This window comes from Myotis daubentonii, chromosome X (assembly GCF_963259705.1).
Source record: "Myotis daubentonii chromosome X, mMyoDau2.1, whole genome shotgun sequence".
NCBI classification, from domain to species: Eukaryota; Metazoa; Chordata; class Mammalia; order Chiroptera; family Vespertilionidae; genus Myotis; species Myotis daubentonii.
The window spans coordinates 127,008,289-127,033,726 of NC_081861.1; the positions used below are offsets into that span (position 1 = coordinate 127,008,289).

General features: G+C 41.4%; 1 protein-coding gene across 2 annotated transcripts in view; it reads left to right on the forward strand.

Moving 5' to 3' along the window:
* The window catches only part of SMPX (small muscle protein X-linked), a 51,882-nt gene extending 29,952 nt beyond the window's left edge, over window positions 1-21,930 (forward strand). For both annotated transcript variants that reach the window (XM_059679168.1, XM_059679169.1), the window contains exon 5: window positions 21,507-21,930. The gene's annotated coding sequence lies outside the window, so the exon portion shown is untranslated. The remainder of the gene's footprint in view (window positions 1-21,506) is intronic.
* Window positions 21,931-25,438: the final 3,508 nt, after the last annotated feature.

Here is a 25,438-nt window from a genome sequence, read left to right on the forward strand (position 1 = left end):
ATCATCTCTTCAGAGTAATCAGAAACTTAGGAATAAAGCTCTCTTAAATATGATTCTTTTGTCAATTGGTAAACTAAATACTTGGTTCTCAAACTTAACTGGTCCCGGAAGGCTGTTTGAGAAGCGGTTTGTTTGAAAACCAAATCATTTTTTCCCATTAGAAACAATGTAAATTGAATTAATTCATTCTAGACCCCCTAATAATTCCCTGTTTTAACCTTTCTTATATACATTACATGTCTAATGTACTGTTTAATCTATAAGCAAACATTTCTTTTCGGATATCTATCGAACCACCTAGCCTTAAATGGATCATTTTCAGCACTGGTGCAGGGATGTCTTTCAGGAAGTCATTGTGTAACATCTTTGCTTTTTCACATATTACGGCCTCTGAAATGCCGTCACTGGCTCACTGTGTATCATTTATCCAAATCAACAACAGTTCTTCTCCCTCTCTAATTGCCTGTGATCTTTGTTTCTTTCACACCCTTAACAACATTAGCACTCTTGATGGCCTGTTTTTGTTTTAAAATGGTGCTAATTGTCCATTTTATCAGCAACAAAAGCAAAAATAAAAACACATAAATAGTCATAGCACAATTTCCTGCGATGTTAACAAGGTGAGGTTTTGTGGTAAACTGCCTCATATTGGCGCATTTTCTCCTTTGTTTGTGGCCTGAGAGATGCTTTTTGTCATACTGATGTATCAGCATGAAAGGGTTGTGAGGTCGACTACAGAGACATTTTTTCCTTGAACAACTTGGTTGAGAACCAAATTGTTCGATGTGGGAGATATTTGAGAACTGAGGTTTAACTGTATATTTATGGTATAGTACATATGGAACACTCCTGGGTTTTGGTATTAGGCCTTAAACACAGTTATTTTTTGTAGGTTACTTTTTCCACTTCAAATGTTTCAGAAAGCAGGCTATCTCAGCAACTCATCAAGTCTTTTAAAATATGAATGTTAAGCATTAGTAATCATCCGCATCAACATCAATGACATCATATTTATTGTCATCATTATTAGCATTACCATTAGTATATGCTCACTATATGCCTGACATCTTGTGTTGTGCTTTCACATGCATTATTTCATTTGCTCTTCATGTTGAATGCATGGGGTATATGCTATGATGTCTATTTCATTTATGGGGGAAAGAAGTACTGAGAGTTTACGTCACTTGACCAAGGTCACCCAGCTTGTAAGTCACAGAGATGAGATGCAAACGATCATCTGTCATACTCCACAGCCAGTTCTTTCAATCACTATCACCCATTGCATTCTTAAAAAATGTTCTTTTAGTTGTAGTCTTCCAGGCTTTGCAAATACTTCACTGTGTTAGGTTGAAGTAAAATAAGCAAAAGCTAAAGAGACTGCAAAACTGTCACTTCCACAACTCTGACATGTTGGTTTATTCATTTGTTCATTAATTCGTTCATTCATGTATGCATGTATACATGCATCCATTCATTCAATGAACATTTATTAAGCATAAAGCATGCATCAGGTGCTGAGGATGCCAGTTTTGGGGATACACATATGAATTAGACATAGTGTCTACAAGGGTTCATTTGAATGGTCAGCACATAGCATGGAAGCTCTTTATAAGGGTTTTGAGAAAAAGGAAGGGTTAATGTCTGTAAAGGTCAGAGAAATCATGAAAGAGAGAGAGACTGAGAGAAAGGCAAAGGAAGAAAAGGAAAGAAAGGAAAGGGGGGTGAAGGGTGGAGCAGACAGAACAGCAGTGATTGTGGCAGTGCTGGGGTGATGGGGACCTGGCCCAGTCCTGACAAAACTGCAGCAGAGGAACACCAGGCCTCTGTAGAGTCTGCCTTTGCTCTCAGGATGAGCAGGTTGAGTTAGGGCTTAGCAGGTCGCTCTTGGTCATCATGAGATAGCCACCCCCTACCCATGAAGCCCTTTCTCTCTTTCCTGCTCATGCTGTGTGCAGCCCACGCAGCAAACCAGACTGTCTAATCAGGCTTCGCAGCATCGTGACAGCGCTGTTCATTTGAACTCCATCCACACGTTGTGGCATTTGAGAAGGAGAAGGAATCAGGAGGAGCAAATCGAGACTTACACATTTCAATTATACTCCCTTGTCACAGCTCCCTGCCTGTGAACTGATCATCCTACACCCTTTGGTTTAGGGCTTTATGCAGATGGTGTGGTGGTGGCTGCTTTAATCCCAGGCAGAGTTGGTCAATTGGTTTCTCACCGAGGGAAATTTCTATTAAGCGGTCGACAGATTGGAGTCGCTTTTATCCACGCAGGTGGCACAAAGGCTGCTCAGAACCATGCATCTTGAGTGCAGAAAAAAAACAGCAGAAAGCAAGCGTGTCCTACTGGCCAAATGTCATTGGATGACTTCTGTAGAAAGGACAGTGGCACTTCCTTCCAGCCCAGAAGGCCTCCCCTGATATGTAGCAGGCACAGCCAAATCCTTAACAAGTAATACACATTTAACTGCCTAGCTCTTGCCTGATTTCCAATTTTGGATACAAATGATAGCAATCATGGCTGCCCTTTACTTTTAGAGGCAACAATTAATTCCTGAAAACTTACCAAATGGGCTTATTAAATTCTGAGTGTTCAAACATACATTTATTCAGCCTCAATTAATTTTCATTTCCTAATCATTTTGGCCATGAGCTGCTTGGAATTTACCTTGTCTGAATTAACCTTTTTCTTCATAAGGCAAGTTCACAGCATGAACTAGATTTGAATGGGAAGGATTAAAGTACTGGTATGAATTCACTCATTTAGTAAGTGAACATCTGTGCACCCACTACATGCTAAGCCCTACAACATTAGAGGTAGGTGATACAAGGCAACCCCCTTCAAGAACCTCACAGTCTACCTGAGTGAGGATGTGAGAGGGGACATTAGCACACAATGGCTGCAGCAGGAATGAAGAAGAAACAAGACACAACCTTTGAATACAGACGATGAAGATTCTAGATAAGATGCTGGAAAACATCTTCTACTGAAGAGCATACACTTTAGAGGTGATTTAGGCACAGGTTCATGTTCTGGCTTTGCCATTCCCTTGGTCTGTAATATGGCATAATTGCTCTGTTTCTTTTTCTGAAAAAATGATAAAAGTACCCACCTTATGTCCCTACCCTAAGGGACATTAATAAAGTTTTGAGACATTTGGTTGTCACACCTTAGAGTGGGTACTATTGGTATCTAGTGGGTAGAGGCCAGGGATGCCACTAAACATGCCACAATGCACAGGACAGCATCCACAAGAAGTGCCAAACAGTGCTGAAGTTGAGAAACACCAAATTACATAGTGTGTATAAAGTGCTTAGCACAGTGGTAGCTATTATTGCTACTAATGATAGTATGCAACCATCGGAAGGAACTTAATTTATGACAAGGGCACTGGATGTGCTGGATAGAGTGGGACACACCTATGCTCTGCTTCCAGCTATGTCTCTGACCTTGGATGAGTTCCTGATCACTCTGAGCCACATCTATATATATTAAAGTCCAGCGACTGAATGGCGGAATGACCAGAATGACCAGAACGACTAATTGACCAGTTGCTATGACATGCACTGACCACCAGGGGGCAGATGCTCATCGCAGGAGCTGCCCCCTGGTGGTCAGTGCGTTTCCACAGTGAGAATGCTGCTCGGCTGACCAGGATGAGCGTAGCTCCCATAATGAGAGCAGCCACTCAGAGGGTAGGTCCACAGCTCCTCAGCTGACTGCTGACTGGGATGAGCAGCGGCTCCCGCATTGGGCCAATCCCTGCAGGCCATGCCCCACCACCAGTGCATGAATCTGTGCACTGGGCCTCTTGTTTATAAATAAGAATGATAATACTAATCTTGATAGGGAAACATAAAGAGAGTGAGTTGACTCAGAGGGGACACCTGGCAGGAATTGGTATCCAGAAAGTGTTCATTCCCTTTGTTGTCCCCACAACTTGCTGATGCCCTGTGCCTCTTTCTTCCAAGGGTAGGAGTTGGTTGGTTGTTTTTTGAAGGAAATACTCTCCAAAGAGTAGCTCAGCATATTTCCCCAGGGAATATGAAAAAGCTTACTGAAAATGAAAACCCATTAACTGTGACTAATATGAGCTCACTGAAGTATTTGTAAGCATCCAGGAGGATCTTTTTCTCAGTCACCACCTACCATGAATCCTTTGAGCTTAAGCCAGTTTGTGAGATGATTTCTAACCTGCAAGTACCCTTTTTGTCCTGGAGGAGGCACTGCAGTCCCATTTTTCAAAAACCTGCAGCAGACTCTATTTCCAAAGAAAATCAGTTTAAGAAATATTTGGAGAATCAATCTGCTATTCTCTTCCTGTCAAGGAAAAGTGAAACAAGGCATTTCAGACACCATTTTGCTGAGCCTTTTGAATGGGCTCAATGACTGAAAAGAGGCATCTCATCTTTTCAGCAATTGTTTGTACACAGATTATATACTATTTTAGAATCTGGTTCAGAAACTAAAACAAGATCCACTTTGATCAAAACGTCCAGAAGTGCCCTAGGGCTCTTCTCTATGACATCCTGTCTTGGCTTATGCCCCATTCACATCCAATTTTCACCTATTATTATTCTCAAGAAGTGTTTTCTGCCTAACTCCTGATGTTACTTAATTTGATAAGTAATGTCTATTTATAATAAGAGTGAAATAGGTAGGTAAAAATAAATAATAGGTAGGTCAGTAATAAATAGAGGTGCCAAAGAAGATGGAGGCATAGAGACTTTGTGAAATGGCCACTTAAGGGGGCATCATGAGCCAGGCAATGAGGAAACAGAAGCTTATTTGGAGTTTTGTGGCAAAAACTAAATCATATCTTCTAATTATAGGCTAATGTAGCAATAATATTAACAAGCCCTCACAGTTGATTTTTAAGAATTCCAAAGTACTTTTGTGCTCACTCTTTTTTGAGGCTCACAACAGTTGTCCGAGACAGGTAGGGCAAGAATTGAATTTGCAGTTCATTTTTATGTGACCTCCAACTTTACACAGGGTGGAATATTGTGGGGTGTATCCTCATATCCTTCCAGAGGAAGTTTATTTTAAGAGAAATTATTAATTAAGCTTTATTAAGTCCATCTGTAGAAAATGGGTATGATCCCTTTTAATCATAAAAGTGAAATCATCACTTAGTCTATAGTGGTACCAAGGTGGGGTTAGTTACAGCCTGTACCATGGGCCAGAACTGAACAGATAATGGCTCTACTTCTACCCAGAAGGACTTTTCTCACTGACATACAAAGATAACTAGGATTAATCTACCCACTTCCATCTATAGATATATTTCAAAAGAAATGTACTATCTCAATTTTCATCTCTATTTACTGTTTTCTTGCTGCCTATTTTTAAAATAATCATACTGTGTCCTTTATATGCATATAAACATACAACCAACACTCCGCCCCCCCACCAACACACACACACAGACTGATTTGATCTGTATTTGAAAATCAGGTTGAAATGTCTTAATTTCAGAAAGACGAAGGGGAAAACAAATGGGTCTGGGTAAAACTTCACTTTAAGATGCCCCCAAATCATCAGCCTAAAGGTCGACTCTTCTGGAAAGCTCCCCAGTGTCACCAATAGCCAAGAAATGGCATCCTGGTCTCCCTGTAGAATCATATATGAAGCTGACTGCTGGTTATCTGTTACTGGGAGAGAGGGAACCTGGGAATCATTCAGAGCCAAATCCCATCCAATTATGGGCCAATTACAGACCTTCTTCCACAGCCAGGAGCAGGTCAGACCACCAACTGAGCTGGTCTCAGAGCCCCTGGCTGGCAGAGACTCTCAGTGCATGGGAAGAAGAGCCCGTGGCCCAGATAAAACAAAGCAGCTAATAATGCTTGGAGACCAGCACAGGTGGGAAATGCAACTGCATTAGAATGACCCCTGAATCTCCTCACTATCTCACTGCCATCCCTCTATAACTGACTCCAGATTCATTTTCTCTCTGGGGTGGTACCCTTTCTTACTAGGTGACATTATGAAATGACATTATGAAATTGATCCTGGACTTGGTGTCAATGTGCTGTGATCCTGTAGTCTTGGCCACAATAACACCAAGGAAAACAGTGCCTGGATACCCACACTACCACTGACAATTGCATTAAACATGTAGGAGTTGAAATGCCAATAAACTTGAGTTAGAAAGTTGTGTTAGGTAAAAATAAAGTCATCTCTATTAACAATCAAAACAATTTTGTGAATAGTGGCCAGCACCTCTAACCAACTGAGATAATTCCATGTTCACATTCTAGCATCCAAGAGTGTAGTTATTTCTCCAGGCTGGCTTTGCATGTCTGATCTGCCAATTTGAGAAGCAAGCTTGTCCTTATCTTTAACTGAGATCTTGATGAAAGTAGGGAAAAGGCAGCACCAAGGACAGCATTCTGTTAGGTGCAGCAGTGGAAACTCTTTAGATTGGCCTAGAGCAGTTGTTCTTAAAAAAAAATTAATATATATATATATATCTCAACCCTCACCCAAGGACATGCTTTTAAAAATTGATTTGAGAGAGAGAGAGGAAGGGAGAGAGAAATATCAATGTGAGAAACATTGTTTGCCTCTCGTATGCACCCAGACTGGAGATTGAACCCACACCCTGGCTATGTGCCCTGACAGGGAATCGAACTTGTAACCTTTTTGGTGCACAGGAAGATGCTCCAACCAACCGAACCATCCGGCCGGGGCTAGAGTAGTCATTCTTGAACTTTCTTGTGCATCAGCATCAGAGGGTTTCCTGAAACTTAGAATGCTGGGACCCACCTCCAGAATCAGAGTTTCTGGTTCAGTAGGTCTGGGGTGTGTCTGAGAATTTGCATTTCTGACAAGTTCCCAAGGGGCTGCTGCTGCTGTTTTGGGGGCCACACTTTGAGACCCACTGACTTAGAGCCATCAATCTAGGGTTGGCAAACCAGGCTCACAGAGCAAATGCAACCCACCATCTGGTTTTCTTTTTACTTAAACTTTTTGTTTTGAGGTAACTCTAAATTCACATGCAGTTGTAATAAATAATACAAAGAGATCCCTGGATGCAATGATTGGGAAGAAAGAATAGGAATTTCTATGAAAATATTTCTAAGGAAAAACTTGCCAAGTTTCAAATATATGCAGAGACTAAAAAGCCAGGATTGATAATCTTTATTCAAGCATACTGTTATGGATGTCTAGGTAGTGGAAGCAAAATATAAAAGGGGTTCTAACTTTCAACACTGTCCAATGCAAGAAAGGACCAGGATCACAAGTACTTGGCTGATTGATAGGCAGTTGCATAGCTCATCTCAAAAAGTAATTATGACATAAGAAGTGAAGCCAGTCTCTGAATAACTGAGTTGTTCAGCCCTGGGTTTTGGGTGAGAAGGACCTATTCTAGTTACCTTTGTCCTAGAGTCAGGCAGCAGAAAATTGCTGGATATAGTTAGACCTATGGTCCTCACCACTAACTGCACACTAGGGTCACCTGGACTTGCTTGGATCCACCTTTGACCAATTAATTCTTTGAGGGAGGGGTGTATTTCATGAGACCCGCCCCCAGGTGAGTCTAAGGATTTAGGTCAGAAGGACTGAGTTAGAGGATGTTTCTCAGATCGTCCCTGGACAAACCAGAATGAAACCTTTCTTGCTTAGAAACGTATTTCTTGGGTTGAATGTCAAAGTTGTTGGGGTGAAAGTTTCTAAATGAGGAAAACAGTCTAGCATTCTTAGGGAAGTCATGCAGCATAGATACACTCATTCAGAGGATTATCTAGTGGTGAGCCACAGCCTCTGTTTGGGATAGAACATGGGGAAGAGATGCTAAGTTATCCAGACTACCATATGAATCAAGAACAATAGCCATATTGGGTTGAGAAGAAGTTGAGTACACTCTGGTCCCTACTAGTAAGTATGCTGTGCATTGTCATTGTTGTGATATGTGTCTAGCCACCAATATGTAGAATCATATTCTCATAGGTCAGAGAGGACCATCAATGTCATTTAGTCCAACCAAGACACCACAGCCTGGTAGGTCCTTTCTATATCCCCTGCTTTGTAGATATGACTCCTACTCTGGAGAGTCACTTGGGTTTCACCATGAACTCAGCAACTTTTGACCCTTATCCCAATAATCTCTCTAAAAGCTGTCAGGGATGTTGTTCCCTCCAAATAATCCCAGTTGCACTCTTTGGAGTGACTCATTAAGTAGAGAGTCCAAGGGAGTCCCCATTCCATTGGAGTTTCTTTTAACAAGTTCAGTCTCTGGTTGTAAACATAATATAAGTGGATTATGTTTTCAGTGTGATGTGCTAGGGAGTAACTTATGGGTCATCCAGCTGTGTTGACTTGTTCTCACAAAGCTGAATCCATGAGTTCTCAGGATGCCAGCTCTCTAGAGTCTGGACACTTACCATTTCAGAAATGCCCAAAGCAACATGGTCTTACCCTGGAGCTATGATCTGGTTTTGGAGGAAGTGCCAACTTTTTATGATTCTGACCAATAATAACTATTCATTAACATAATATAAGAGTGGACTTGGCCTAAGCCAACTGTATTTGTTATATATTGCTCTGTAACAAATTACCCCCAAAATAGCAGCTTAAAACAATAATAAAAATTATCTCAGGAATTCAGAAGTGTCTGAGCTGGGTGGTTCTGGTTTACAGTCTCTCATGAAGTTGCAGTCAAGATGTTGGCTAAGACTGCAGTCATCTAAAGCCTTGACTAAAATTGGAAGGTGTACTTTCAAGATGGCGCACTCATGCTGCTGGCTGGTTGGTAATGACTGTAGTAAGGAGGACTTTGTGCCTTACCAGGCGAACTTTGCCATTAGGATGTTTGGGAGCCCTCACAACATGGCAGCTGGCTTCCCCCAGAGCCAGTGATTTAAGAGACAGCAAGGCAGAAACCTCAATGGCTTTTATGACCTAGCTTTGGAAGTCACTGTCCACCATTTCTGTGATATGCTATTGTTTACACAAGTTGGCCCTACTCAGTGTTGGAGGGAACTACACAGGGTATAAATTCTAGGAGGCAAGACTCACTGGGGGCTGTGAGAGTATGCCTACAACTGCAGCCTACCCCTCTTTTTAAAAATTGTTGAGTAAACTGAGGTTCAGAGAAGTGAGGTTTGCCCAAGTCAGAATGTTAACATTTCAGTTTTTGCTTTTCTTTTAATCCCACAAACCTTTTTTAATGGTCATTTTGTTTTTGTTTTTTTTTAAATATATTTTTATTGATTTCAGGGAGGAAGGGAGAAGGAGAGAAAGAGAGAAACATCAATGATGAGAGAGAATCATTGATTGGCTGCCTCCTGCATGCCCCCTACTGGGGATCGAGCCCACAACCTGGCATGTGCCCTTGACCAGAATCAAACCTGGGACCCTTCCTTCAGTCCTCGGGCCAACACACTATCCACTGAGCCAAACTGGCTAGGACTCAACCCCACTAATCTTCACCACCCACAATTTTTTGTATTTATTTAAAATACCAAATGCTATTTGTCTTTGGGGAGATTAGATAGATTATTTCCAAATGTAAAGCCAATGTCTCTTGTGTTTTTAACACAGGAAGCCTTCATAAACCAGACAAACTATAAGCAAAGTGCATATTTCAAACACTTGGGAAATGTTCTTCTTCACTTCCTTGCATCATTAGGGATGAGGTGTTCCAGATGGAGAAAAAAGAAAGCAGAACCCTAAGGAAGGCAAATCCAGTGTTTGAAGGATACATTTTAGCCTTTGCACACTGTTCCCTCTCCTTGGCTTATTTTGAGGGTGAAAACAAGAACCATAAGAAAAAAGGAAACAAGAAACATGAAAAAGCAGAGAATATCACAAAAAATCAAACCAATGCAAGGGCCATGCTCCTCAGGACTTGTTGTTTCATTAATCCAAAATGAAAGACAGTGATCCAGCCACATGCACTCCCCATGAAAAGCCCAGAGCTTTTCTTTCTTTTTTTTTCTGAAAACACATAAAAATACATGTGTAGACACCCACACACAGATTTTGAAGCACAAAACTCAAAACTGTGATAAATATTATCAGTTCTTTTCTTTTCAGGATCCTCTGTGAAACAGCCATCTTCTAAGAAAGGCAACAACCAGAAAGAAACCTCTTGTATATTCTCCTTCTCTATTCAATCAGTTAAAAAACGACAAGGCCCGTCATCTCTGATCAATGAAACCAGTCAGGAGATATGATGACTTTCTCCCTGCCTGATCTATTTTGTCTAATGGGGCCCACTCATTTGCCCTCAGACAAGCTACCTTCTCTCACGAGTTCCATTTATAGCAGGGGTTTGTTAATGGTTAAATCCTTAGGAACGGATCCATCTCTCTCCCAAGGTTTACTTCCCCTGATCAATAAATTAAGCAATGCGATCAGACATCAGACTGCCCACTTCTGCTTTATTTAACTCATATTCTTCGTAGCCCACAAAATACTGCAAATTGACAGGTGAGAACAGTATAAATCCCTTTGCCCACAGTCTGTGGTCACTTGCAGTCTGTGGTCACTTGCGATTTGTCTTGTATTTAGTTCTCCAAGTGATGCTTGTATGACCTGTGGGAATTTCCCTAAGTCCTTGATAGCAGTTTGAGATCTGGATCTAAAATGCTTAAGTGAGGAGCCCTGGGCCTTTGCTAATGGTGAAGGGCCTCCTTTCTGAATCCTCAGGCAAGAGCCCTTGGTCAAGAGCTATGAGTTTCTGATGTTTGACCCTCTCTTCATCTTGAAAGGAGGTTTACAAACTCCATTTAGCCACTGTTCTTGTTTCTGTCACACAGGTGACCTCACTGAACAACTGGAGCATTAACGGCCCAAAGCTGTCAAAGTGACCTGTGCACTTCACTCCTCAAAACCTCTTTTCTCTTATTTTTTAGTTGCTAGAGCCCTGCAGTCAACATATCTTTCAAAAAAAAGAAAAGAAAAAACACAAAAGTGATAATGTCACTGCCCTGCTGAGCATCCTTCAGTGGCTCCCCATTACCCTTAGGGACTACACCAACTAACACAGTCAGACTCACCAGTTTTCCTCCATCTTGCATTTCTGCCCATGCAGGGCATTCCTTGCTCCAGCCCTGGTGAACTTCTCCCAGTTAATGGAGGTGCCATGCTGACTCTAGGCTTTTACACATGCTCAGAATATTCTTTTCCAATCTCTCCTCCTCTACCCATTAGCTGGCTAACTCCTACCCATCATTCAGGGCCAGTTTTAATACTATTTCTGAAAAGCCTTTCCATAAAGCTCCTTAAAGTAGATAAAGCATTCACAGATTCCTATGTTCGACCCATCACAGCAGAGCCCATCACCAGGAAGTAGTGGGTTGCCATCACTTATTTTATTGTCTGCCTTTCTTTCTAGATGTTCAGTCTCATGAAGGGTGATAACTTGTCCACTGGTATAGCTACAGAACCTACAACATTTTCTGGCATATAATGCAACTAAAATAATAGAGGTATCTGGTTCCACCTTTAAGACAATTTAAGCACAGAGACTCACCTAAAAGAAACAGACTCCTGGATATAGACAGAGAACAGACTAACAGCTCTCAGGGGAAAGGAGAGTGAGGGCTGAGTGAGATGGGTGAAGGGATTAAGCAAAGAAAAGAAGAAAAACTCATAGAAACAGAAAACAGTATGGTGATTGCCAGAGGGAAGGGGGTGAGGGGAGGTAGAAGTCAGTATAGGAGGGATAAATGGTGATGGAAGGAAACTGACTTTGGTTGATAAATATATAATACAATATACAGATGATGTATTATAGAATTACATACCTGAAACCTATATAATTTTATTAATCAATGTTACCCCAATAAATTCAATTAAAAAAGAAAACTTTCTAATCTAGAAAAAAAGAAACAAATTGATAGCCAAAAATAGCCTCAAAAAAGAATGCAAATCGTCATCTAAGAGACATTTACATTGTAAAACACACAGTTAAACCACCTAAAATTATCTGGATTCATTGTCAGCCCAAAGATTCCTTCATCCTAAAGACTTCTTAGCCCAAGTCTCTCTTCATTATTTTCCCTAAATCCAGTTATCCACTGATTGTCCCAGTCCTTTTTTTCTTCTAATTTTTACTCCATTCACGCCTATATATATATATATATATATATATATATATATATATCCTCACCCAAGGGTATTTTTTATTGATTTTTTTTTAGAGAGGAAGAGAGAAAGAGAGAAACATCGATTGTTTGTTTCACGTACGTATACCAACTGGGGATTGAATCTGAAACCAGGGTATGTGCCCTGACTGGGAATGGAACTCACAACCCTTCAGTGCATGCGACGACATTCCAACCAAGCCACACCAAACAGGGCCCATTCACTTCTTGTAATTCTCCTCTGCAGCCATTTAGAGTTCTGCCAACCACCAGGTTGAGTCCAAGATGACAAAGACTGAATCTTGCTTGAAAGGCAGAGGGGGATGAAGGGATGTGCTGACTTATAAGCTTTTTGTGGCTCTTTATCTCTGAATAAGTAGTAATAATAAATGCACATTTATTGAGTATTTACTATGTGGGAGGCATCTTGCTAAATGCTTTAATATGTTATCCTCACAATAATCCTGTGAGCTTGATACTATTATTTTCCTATACTTTGGAAGAACACTTGCCCCAGGTGACACAGCTACTAGTAAGAAGCAGGAGAGCTGGGATCTGAAGGCAGGATCTGCACTAAAATGTCTCCACAGCAGGTACTCAGTAAACTTTTGTTGAATGTATACACAGGATCCACCTAGGAAGCAGCTTGGAGACCGGCAAGGCAAGGGGCATTATAGCAATTTCTCTGATGAATTGATTGTTGCAAGCATATGCCAAAGCTTTACTTCAAAGTTGCTTCAAGAGTCTTCAAAAAGTCAGCTTAAACACTTAGAATACGAGAAAAATGTGGTTGGATAATATTGTTAGGCCAGGTACAAATGGTCATTAAACAATGTGACATGGCTTATTTAGTGAGGCAAGTAAATCTAATTTCCCAGAAGGGGCTCTTCATCTCATAGTTCATCAGAAAATCACTCATATGTTTTTATCAGAAATGCTTCCCCGAAGGGGCCACTCATCACACCAGAGCACAAAGCCGTCCCAGCGTGGGTTTGGGATCATTTTCTTTCACAGAAGCATTTCTCAACCTCAGGACCGCAGACATTTGGGCCGGATAACTCTTTGGGGTGGTGCTATCCTGGGTACTACTGTAGGATGCTTACAGCAACACTGCCCCCTGTGCACAAGATGCTAGTGGCACCACCTCCTCCTGGTTGTAATACCAAAACCATCTCCACTTATTGCCAAATGTCCAGCAGGGGGAAGATATGGCCTACTGCCCTCCATTGAAAACCACTGCTTTAGACCCTGTATCCTCAGTGTGGTCCATAGACAAACAACAGCATCCGTTTGGGGGTTTGCTAGAAATGCACACCCCAGGTCCACCCCGGACCTCCTGAATCAGAATCTGCAATTTAACAAGACATTGGACAAGCGCTTGCTTCTAGGCAAGTGGTTCTCAACTGTGGCTGTATAGCAAAGGCTTAGGGAGTTTTTAAAAAATATTGATCTCAGCCCCAGAGATTCTCATGTCATTGGTACGAGGCATCCTTTGCTTTGGGAGTTTTAAAAACACCCTAGGAGATTCTAATGTGCAGCCAATTTGAGCTCCTGTTCTGTGTGGTTAAAAAAAGTACCTCACAACTGTGGGAGTGATTTACAATCCCTATAGGCTAGTGATTTACAATAGCCTATAAAAAAAGACCCCACACTTCCAAAGTGGCTATAACTAACTTTTAAAATAACTGTGGGAATGATTTAGGGGAAAAATGAAGTCATTGATTAAGCTTCCCCAGATAGCATTTCAAAAGTCAGAGCGATCAAAATCATCCCACAAAATCTTGCTGATTAAAAAAAAAATGTGTACTTGAAAAAAATTAAATAGAAAACTCGATCAAGAAAATGGTTTTCCACAAAATGTAAAGAGCCCATGCAAATTGGGAAGCAAAATTCTAACACCTTAATAGATAAACAGATAATGGAAATGAGCTCACAATTCTCAAAAGTGGATGTGTAATTAGTAGAGATGCATGAGAAAATGTACAGCCTCACTAGTAATCAAAGGGATGCTCAAAAAAACAGTTATCCATTTTCCTCTAATAAAATTCACAGAGATGAGTGGGAAAAACGATAATGAAACAGACACTTTTTCATTCTTTCAATGGATGTTGAGTGTCCACTGTATAGCATGCACTATACTGGCATGGATGATGAGGATATGGGTCTTTGTAAATGGAGAAAGGCCCAAACCAGTCTGGCCTAGATGGAAGCCATCCTAAAGAAAATGTTCATGTGGAAAAAGTTTTGTTCATTTATTATAGCAAAATTGATTAAGAAACTAAGTGTCCAATAAAATGTTTTTTGATTAAGTATCCACCTAATACAACATGGATACTATCTGTAATATGTTGAATGAGAAGTGAAAAATACAATCAGCCTTGGCCAGGTAGCTCAGTTGGTTGAGCGTCATCCCTTACTCCAAAATGTTGTGGGTTCAGTTCCCAATCAGGGCACATACCTAGGTTACGGGTTTGATTCCAAGTCGGGGCATGTACTGGAGGCAACCAATCCATGTTTCTTTCTCACATCTCTCTCTCTCTCTCTCTCTCTCTCTCTCTCTCTCTCTCTCTCTCTCTCTCTCTCATCAATAAAAAACATATCCTCGGTTGAGGATTAAAAAAGAATGCAAACAATAGAAAACTGGAAAAATGGTTCAGTGATTAACTACATTTTAAAGGTGCTACGTTGTTTCCTCCCCACATCCAAAACACAATATACATTTGGATATTTAAAGCTCCGAGGGGCCCTAAAATTATGAAAATGGTTTATCTTTGCTTAACCCAGTATTTCTCAATCTATCTAACCATGGAAAGTTTGTTTTTCTCCCCTCTCTTGTCCTCCCTTTCTTTCAAAACTTAAACTTGTTTTATCACCTCTTGGAACTAGTTTTTCTCAAAGAAACGACCACACGCACAATTTAATCGTGCGCTGGGCCTCTAGTATATATATAAAAGACTAATATGTTAAGTGTCCCTCCGACCAGTTGCTATGATGCACAATGACCATCAGGGGGCAGAAGTTCAACACAGATATGTTGGCATGTAAGGTAGTATTTAAGACTATGTAAAAATAAAAGCTATACACATGGGTATACACATATGAAAAATTCATCAAGCTGTTCATTTAAGACTTGTGCATTTTACTCTATAAAAATATTTAAAAGAGATCCTGCTAAATTTGGAGAAGGCAAGACATTTAAAAAATTAATTTTGGTGTTCATTAGCACAAGAATAGGAATGATAAGTAAAATTATTGATACACTACAGATATATTTCCATGTATTACTTGTTCCTGCAAGGTGACTCTATATGTAGAGATTACTTATGCCCATTATATATAAGTTTTAAAGGAGTTTAGTTTAGGGGAAAGAGCTCCAGACAGGCTTTTAATTCTGGACCAGTCATTAACTAGCTGTGTGACCTTGGACAAGTGACTTAATACTCTGAATTTTAATTTCCAAATTTCTAAAATGAGGAGAAATACTGAAACTCTAGTTCCATTCACTTTTGAAAGTAGTTTTACTATCTTAGAAGACTATAAAATGTTATAGTTATATCTTTGCCTGATGGTACATCAAAGGCCAGGTTTTTATTGGATTCTGAATCTTTGGGCCACTCACTATCACCATCTATCTACAGTAATAAAAGACAAAGATGCTAATTGACCATACCTTCGCTACACCCACCAGCCAATCAGAGTGGCTGGGAGCAAAGACTGAAGACAACGTAGAAGAAAGCCTAGCGCTGCAGAAGGGAGCAAAGTAGAGGTGGCAGAGACAGGAACGGAGCCAAGGCAGCAGAGGCGGGAGGTGGGAGCGGAGCCAGGGTGCTGCGGGCGGCTGGGGCGCAGCGGGAGGGCAGGGCATGGGGGGAGAGGTGGGGTGCGGTGGCGTGCACTGGGTCACTAGTTATTACTATAAAAATAAAAAAACTGAGCAAAGTCTATCTATCTGTTGTAAGGTGATCGTCATGACAATGTGCTTTCCTGGATGCCTTCCTGGAGAGAGGCAGGGAGGCCTACATTAGTTTCATAGGTTCTGTTAGCTTTATTTCAAGGAACTGGTTTTCCATTTGGATGTTCCAGAACCCCTGGCTGCTACAGACTGTTGCTAGATAGTTCTAAGAGGATGCTGGGTATTTCTCATGTAAGCACCATTGTCTTTAGACCTCAAATTCTCAGGCCTGAACAACAAAGAAGGGTTTCACTATCTTTAGAAACTCTGAGAACCTCGGTTAAGATAGCAATCACCTTGACTTATTTATTACTTTGGGTTCCCCTGGGCATTATTGAGCTGTGTTTCACTAGGGAAGTCTTGGGTCAGTGTTTCCCAAGTGAAGTCAATGGCCCTTTTATAAATAGGAAGGTCTGTGCTCTGAAGGATGGTGAAAAATTGACCACAAAACCAGGATTCGCCAGTGGTCTTGATTATGTACCCTTCTCCATCAAGATCTCCCCAAATTCAATGTTATCACAGCTTTTAGCCCCCAGCTCTGACTTGATATCTGATATAACAAATTCTCAATACAATAGGATTTAAAAAACACACAACCTTTTTGAACTTACTTTAATGATATTTGACCTGGACCTACAACTTGCCTTTGCCTTAAGGTGACTTACATGCTCCACCTCCAGCACATAACACTACTTGAATCTTGATTTCAGGAGCAGAATACACCCCCTCAAAACAGTCTCAGTCTGTGTGACTCACGCCATTCCTGTTTTTGTTAGGTATTGGTTGAAACATTTTAAGTTTTATGTTAGCCATACAAGGCTTCATGCACAAAAGCCAAAAGCCAATTTTGGTGGATGTTTCATAGTTTAAGACAAGTTTTTAATTTTTTTTTTTTTTACCAAGAGTTTTCTTTCTTTTATTTTCTGAGTGGCTGTTTGGGATACCAGAAAGAATTCTGAGTTTGGAGTTGCCTGGGTGCAATTCCAGGCTGTGCACTCCCTGTCTTCTGACTTTGGTGGGTGAGGTTCCAAGGAGCCTTAGTTGTAGCTTGCACTGCTTTCCTCTTCACATGGTCATGATAAGTGCATGGGACAATGTGTATGAATGTGCTTGATAAACTAGAAGGCTCCACAAATTCCCTCTAACAAGCTCCAAAGCATCAACCAGTTTGCTTTGGGTGCATGGCTAGCTGTTGCATATGAAACTGGACAGAACCTAGGCATGGCCTTTCTCTTGACTACTTGAGTGTCACTGTGTTTATGATTCTATGATTTAGCACCACGTAGGAGGAAATAATCATTGTACTGCCCCTGAGTGTGTGTTGAAAGGACAAAATGCAGACAAGTGTTGAATGGAGTCTATTTTATGTGATGTATGTGGGGTCATGGCAACCATGAGTAACACAGCTATAAATGGGTCATAGAAAAGCATAAACATCACATGCTCCTCAGCCTGGACATAGGGTGATACAGGGAGATATTTGGCATATCACCTCTTCACTAGCCAAGGTGAGCCTTTCCTAAACTAGAAGTGAGGCTTCTGTGTCTTTTTGTTTTGGGTACAAAAGGTGGCCTGGGTACCTGGAGAGTGACTTTTTAGCAGGGTGCCTCACATTCCTCTTTTCTCTCACAAATGTCTCCTATGGGAGAACAGGACACAGGAGAAGAGCTGACAGCTGGTGCCTAGGCAGCATAGCAGTGTGGCCCGGGATACCACCCAACACACTTGCATTCCAACAACCTGACAAACAAGTGAGCTTTCCAGCCTGAGCAATTTTAGCTCTGGATCCCTTCCCATTATTCCAAGTTCTAAATTTGAGCACTGACCCAGGTCCCTGGATTCTTGTATTCTTGTATTTCAGTAACACCTAGCCAATTGGAGTACACACCGAGTCCCCCAAGGCCAAGGACAGAAATGCTAGTTCTCTGGGGGCTTTGAACTTTCAGAAGGTCCTTGTGTGACCTTATCCATCATTGGTGTCCAGTGTCCAAGGTTGCTGGGCCCTCTTGGATTCTACTGGGACCTGGGAGGGAGAGGGGAGTTAGGGAATGTGTGTAGGGTGGTGTGCAGAAAGCCAACTGCAATGATTGCTCCATTCCCTCTGCTGCCTCTTGCTTTGCTCTTTCTACAAGGAAGAATTGGGTTCACTTTGTAGATTAAATGAAGTAATGGTGTAAAGTCAGTGGTGGCATGCCTGGCACAGACTAGATATTCAAAACCAGCAACATCACCATCATCTAGCTGTTCCTCCACCCCCACACAGAGTACAGGCTGACGGCACTGGCCCAGTTTCCCCCTCTTCAGCCAGGTTCCCAGGCTTCCCTTAGGTCACAGACACACTGAGCAAAGGGAAAGAACACTGTTCCCTTGGGCCAGTGTGATATAAAGAATCCCATGCTTTTGCTTTTCTAAATAATACAGCCACCTTGGTGATCCAGGCAAAGTGAATAAAGGTTTGTCTATGTTTTCAAAACTATCTCAAAGTCAGAGAGGTCCATAAGCTGAACTAGCCGTGAGGGGCATCTTAGGGCTTTTAAACAGTCACTGAAGAATTATTGCAAATGGCTCATCCTAAATTTCACAGGATTAGCCATAAATTCACTACCTGGGATAGATAGGTGGTGGTCAAAATCCATTATCAAGCCTGTTATGGAAATGGTTCCCACTTCTGGGTTGCAGATGGTGCTTCACAGTCTGGTCGCTTCTGGGAGAGAAATCACACCTCATAGAACATGCTTCAGTGACAATTTGCAATGAATCATCATCACCCCTTCGGTGCTGCTCAGAGAAGCCAAAGGAATGTCTCGGCTTCAGGGCAGCTTGTCATGGCCTCTTGCTTAGCCAGACACTGGCCATATGTCAGCTAGGACAGCAACGATAGCAGTAAAATGGCTTGAGCACATACAAGCCATCATGGGGCTATGGCAGACCTGTAACACCATGAGGACTAGCACATCAAGTCAACACTCCTGATTTACTGCATCTGTTGCCCCTTGCTCCTTCCTGCTGCTTCTCATTGCAGAATGTGGGTTTGGCTGTAACTCCAACTTCAGTTCTTATCCTATTCTCACTCCTCCAGTGGTCCAACTCATCAGCCCTCAGGCCCCTGCTATGTGTCAGGTGCTATGATAGGCACTGTGATGTAAAAAAGAGTAGGACATGTTCACACCCTTTAGAAGGTCACAGCCTAGTGGCAGGACAGCTATGACAGGAGAGTTATGAGAGGAGAGAGATGATGCATATTAGCAAATAATTACAATGCAGCATGTTACAGGAAGAGTCATGGAGGAGACTTTAGTAAAAAGTTATAAGCAAAGAGGGAGAGGTCTGAAGGCTCTTGTTATGTTACAGAAACAGTAAGTGACCAGCAAACTCAGTGTAGGGTGTATGAGGGAAGGTGGTCAGAGACAGGCCCACATTTTGGGCCAGGATGAGGCTGTAAAGTTGCTGGTCAACAAAATGCATTTCACCTGGAAATCCTGGACTGGGAAGGAGGTGGTATCTTGCTTCCTCTTGGTCACTAGCATGGACTAAAAATTGAGTTTCTAAAAAATGCTAGAGCCTGGCAGGCATGGCTCAGTGGTTGAGCACTGACCTATGAACCAGGAGGTCACGGTTCAATTCCCAGTCAGGGCACAAGCCTGAGTTGCGGGCTTGATCCCCAGTAAGGGGAGTGCAGGAGGCAGCCGATCAATGATTCTCTCTCATCATTGATATTTCTATCTCTCTTTCCCTCTTCCTTCCTACCTGAGATAAATAAAAACATATTTTTAACAAATGCTAGAGAAATAGAAGAGCCTGTGCTAACTGCTGGTGATAATGCTTTTCACTTCTGAAATCAAAAATACCTTCTACCTTTCCCACTGGTTCGAGAAAAATCCAAACCTTCCCAGTTAGTGGAGTGGATGGAGCTCAAGTTAGGGCACCTAAGTTCAAATCCTAGCTTTTCTATTTACTGGCAATGAGACGGTGAGATACTTACTCTGTTAAATGACACAACAGGCTTTGTAATCTCTAGAGAAACACACAGGACAGCAAAGCTTTTGAAAAGACCTCTACTATAGAATTCTCCTCAGGGCTCAGTGGCCAAAACTGGGTCCCATGCCATCCTAGCTTTAAGAGAGCCTGAAAAGTGTAGTATTTGACAAGTGCAGTAAAGAGCAAGGGTGAATGTGGCTGTGGATGGATATGGAGAGAGCCACACCACAGTGTCTGCCACAGCAGGGGGGAACATTGTCTGTGGTCTTTTCTTTCTTCAGCCATTCGTAATAGGAAAAAATGTGAGCATTCCATTTCTTTTTCTTTTCCTTTTTATTGTTAATCCTCACCCGAGAATATTTTTTCCATTGATTTTTAGGGAGAGTAGAAGAGAGAGGGAAAGACAGAGAGAAATATCGACGTGAGAAAAGCACATAGATTGGTTGCCTCCTGCAGGAGCCCCAACCAGGGCCTGGGCTGGGGAGGAGCCTGCAACCAAGGCACATGCCCTTGACCAGAATTGAACCTGGGACCCTTTGGCCCGTAGGCCAACACTCTGTCAAACAGTCTAGGGCTGAGCATTCCACTTATTAGAAAATGTTCAACCCATTCACATAAGGGAAGACACACAACGAATGACGCCAAGGAAAAATGAAAAACAAATTTGTAAATAATGTCCCATGATGCCTGATTACGAGAGATTTTAAAAGAGAAATAGCGCCATATCAATGAGCTTTTGCTGCAGAACCAACAACCCCCAAATCCAATGGCTTAGAACAAAATCATTCTTATTCTGGCTCATATGTTTGGGCCCAGCTGGTCTAGACTGGGATCACTTATGCGTCTGTGGCAGCTGAGGGTTCTGGGCTAGACAGGGCTTGGTTGGGACACATTAGCTGGGGTGGCTCTGCTCCACATATTTCTTGTCCTTCTCCTAGGATCAGCAGGTTAGCTTGGGCATATCCTGCTCATGGTAATGGCAGAAGCACAACAGAATAAACAAAAACATGTGATACCTCTTGAGGCTTAGGCTTAGAACTGGCACACAATCACTTCGGCCTCATTCTGTTGGCTGAAGCAAGCTGCATGGCCAAATATGAGAAATTATTCCTCATCCACATTAGCAGAATACTAAAAGGTGCCATTGCCATGGAGCTGGTTATAGGGAGGGGAGGAGAACTGGAGCCATGATTGCAAAATGACCACAGGAACCGAAGGTCTTACAAGTCATTAGCATCATACTCTAATTCTTCAGAAGGAAGCTGTCCTAAGGTAGTTTGAAATTACTTAAATCAATAGAGCCAAAGTTTATAATTATACTTTCTACTCATAGTTCACTTTGTATTCATGGAATCGAGAGATGAAGTATTCAAGTTCGATTTTGACTGGTACCCTATCATACCGATTTACAACCTGTCCCTAAAAAGATCTCATGAAAACTAAACTAATGCTTCCTTTGGTTTCTCTTTTGCAGACATGATGTGAAGAATTGAAGAGTAAGAGAACAGATTAAAATGAAAATAGCTCACTAAAAATTTTATATATTTGTATGAAGATTATGAACCTCCTGAATGCCTGAGATGAGCAGAAATGTCCTGTTTGTACATTTATATCTCTTCCTTCTAGTTGGCTGCACTTCATACTTTGTCTTCATGTTTGGCACCTTGCAGAATACATAGTTCAAGAATCCACCTCCTGAAGGTGTAGTTTTGAGGAAGAATATGATTTTACAGAGAGGGATATGGCCATACGCATAACAATGATTGTGATTAGAAGATCTATAAGCTACTTTCCACACTATTTTGGTCATTATTTGGAATGTATTTTAGTTCTTCACCTTCTATATTATGTCAATAAAGTTTTTATGAGTTCAAATAAATATGCAAGTAAACGTAAAATATGAATCAAAACTAATAAATTTTCATAACTTTAGAGAGCTACATATGCCCCCATATGGAAATTCTATATAATAAAAGCCTAATATGCTAAGTGTCCTACCGTTTCTTCGACTGTTGGACCAGTCACTATGTTGTATACTGACCACCAGGAGGAAGATGCTCTAACTGGTAGGTTAGCTTGCTGCTGGGGTCCTCCCAATGGGGTCTGGGTGAGAAGGGCCAGCACACCATGGAGCCCTCCCGCAGTCCCTCCCTGCCCTGGTGGGGTCCCTCAACCTGGCCTGCGGATATCCCCCGAGGGGTCCCAGATTGTGAGAGGGCACAGGCCAGGCCGAGGGATCCCGTGCACCAGGCATCTAGTGAGATATAAGAGCCAGTCAAAACCCACATTGTCTAAGTGGGGGCTGACTGATCAGTGCAAATGAAGTTAAATATTGCCTAAGGAATTAATTGGTCATCGCTGATATTCCTCCTCCAAGGAAAACTTTATAGTGAGTGCATTTTACTTCCATAGAGGCTCAGAAATTCTCTTTGCCCAGATGAGATAGAGTTCATTATAAGGTACAGTGAAATAAAGCTGTGGGATTAGAACAAAAGAGAGGGATAGATCATAACTTAGTTGTCCTAAGAAAGATGAACCGTATCTCCTGCTGCTAAGATGGAGATTCTCTAGGAAACTTAATCAATGGCCAACATGATCAGAAAACAGAAGGAATCATCCCTGCCCCTCTAGAGTTTTCTGATCTTCCTAAGATCACCAGGCAACTTTATATTATGAAGATTTGAAGGACCAGGTTCTCAGGACCACACTGTTTTAAAGGCAAGTATGTCAGCTACCTGGTATACAGAGATGCCAACACCATGACTTTTATCCTTTCCTCAGTGCCTGCCATTAAAAAATCAGATGTACTTCTAAACATCTCAAGCAAAACCGAGTCTTTAGCTTTTCTGTTTCCTAGAAATCAGCTTCCCAAAGCAGGACTATCACTGTGCACACATGTGACTGGCTGCAATTTCAGGGGGTCTGAGGGGTTCAGGTTTTCCTGAGCAGGTGCCCACCTGATCATGAGTTCCAGATATCTCGCTGGAATCTGGCTTATCCTGGAGATCTCAATCTAATAAAGACGTACGGGGAATATCAATCAGAACCAAATATGCCAGCCTGATCACGTCAGCAGAGCAGGTTCTAAATACTAGAGCACTGTGTTGCTGTAGGCCAGTGGTCGGCAAACTGCGGCTCGCGAGCCACATGCGGCTCTTTGGCCCCTTGAGTGTGGCTCTTCCTAAGCCTTAGAAGTACCCTAATTAAGTTAATAACAATGTACCTACCTATATAGTTTGAGTTTAAAAAATTTGGCTCTCAAAAGAAATTTCAATCATTGTACTGTTGATATTTGGCTCTGTTGACTAATGAGTTTGCCGACCACTGGTCTAGGGCCATTCCATGCCTTCCTAATGAGGCCAGTTGGGCAGGGTTACAAAATTTACCTCTGAGTTCTCTTTGTTTATATATAAATAAATCCATATTCAGTTTCAATTTTGTTTTAATGTTAAAAAAACTGTTCTCATATTTTAGTGCAGTTTGCCAAGTCAAATTTGCAGCATAATACAGAGCAGAGTCATTAGACAAAGTCAATGGATTTTTTTTGAGAGTTTTATGTTTAATATATATTTTTTTCTTGTTGTTAAGGCTCAAAATCACTAGATGTGGAATTTAGCAAGTTCTATATCCCATCATTTGTTGAACAACACATATAAGATATGAAAAGAGAAAGTTTATTTTCAATTAAGTCATAATTATAAAAAATTCATATTTCACACTAAATGGTTCTTTAAAACCCCACATATCATGTTGAAACAGCCTTATTTTTCATATGGGTTTGTCAACAACCAATTATTACACATCTTTCCCATGAAGAAATCAAGGTACAAGTAGCTAAAAGTACATTAGGAGAGAAAACTATAAACAATGCTGGCTTGAGCATTTAAAGTAAAGTACTAGTATAAGGTGCAACAGCCAGTTTATAGTGCACATGCTGTAACCCAAGCATGTCAAACTCTCAGCCGGTGGACCGCATGCCTTGCCGGTACCAACTATAAGATACTAGGGCCATTGATGGTGAACCTTTTGAGCTCGGCGAGTCAGCATTTTGAAAAACCCTAACTTAACTCTGGTGCCGTGTCACATATAGAAATTTTTTGATCTTTGCAACCATAGTAAAACAAAGATTTATATTTTTGATATTTATTTTATATATTTAAATGCCATTTAACAAAGAAAAATCAACCAAAAAAAATGAGTTCGCATGTCACCTCTGACACGCGTGTCATAGGTTCGCCATCACTGGACTAGGCTGACAGGCAAGGATCCCGAGTACAATACAACAGTCACTTTGTCCACACTGGCTGCTGTCTTTGTGGTAGGCTCTATACTAAGTGCTGGGAGTAACACAGCACAACCAGCCAGACAATCACCTTCCTTCAAACACCCCTCCCCCCATGTTGTGCTTGAGGCACCTATGAGAGAAGGCCCCACAGGATTTAGAATTGCGTGGGACACTTGAAAAGCTTATTCTTTTGGAGAAGAGGGCCATCTGGAACAAGCAAGGCTTTCAAGAATCTTCGCAAACACTCATATTTTATGATCCTTACATTTCAAGAGCACAGATGGGAAGGTTTAGCTTTTCTTCCTGAGTAGGTGAATGACTCAGCAGAGTTTTAAAAGTTAGGCCCTGCGCATGGGGAATGTTATTTCCCCAAATGCATCCCTCATTTTTCACTACAACAGTCAGAGGATTTACAAAAGGCCTCCCATTGTGATTAGGTCCATATCAGGGTCACTACTAATTGGAATGTACCATCCTGTGAAACCTCCTCTCCTACATTCTTGGGATGATGTAGAATTAGAGTCCTCCCTCTGAAATAAGACAGGGAAGGGATCATGGGGCAGAGAACAGGACTTACTGGATTCAAGGACTACAGGCTGATCAATTAAAACTAGTTCCCTTTGAAGATGTGTGGCTTTATCTTATTGCTTTACAACCTAGCTTGAAATAGAAACTGCCTTTATCTGGGTAATTAATGCTCCCTTGGGATTTTTAACTTGATGCTGAATATTTGCATCAGTGTGACCCACAGATAGTTCTTTGCCTCACAGACCATTAACGAAAAGTCGGTGCTTCTCCAAAGAGGATTTATCGTCATGATATTCAGACACGATTGTGTATTAAGTCAACAAGCCATGCTCAGAGCAACCACTACAGGATAATGCAACTCCCCAGCATATCGCTAGGCAAAGAAAACCCTTAGAGTTCATAGGCTGAGTTCCTTTTATCTCTAAGCAAATGGCCAAACCTGCTTAGATCCCGCATTGAAGGCAAATCACACTGTCAAAAAAGATGCTGGTTATAAAAGAGGGGATTCAGCTATAAAATAAGTCTTAAGAACACAGTCTTTAAGGTATTGTTCAGAGAAAGAAAAACAAACTCAATTAAACAATCATTTTCAG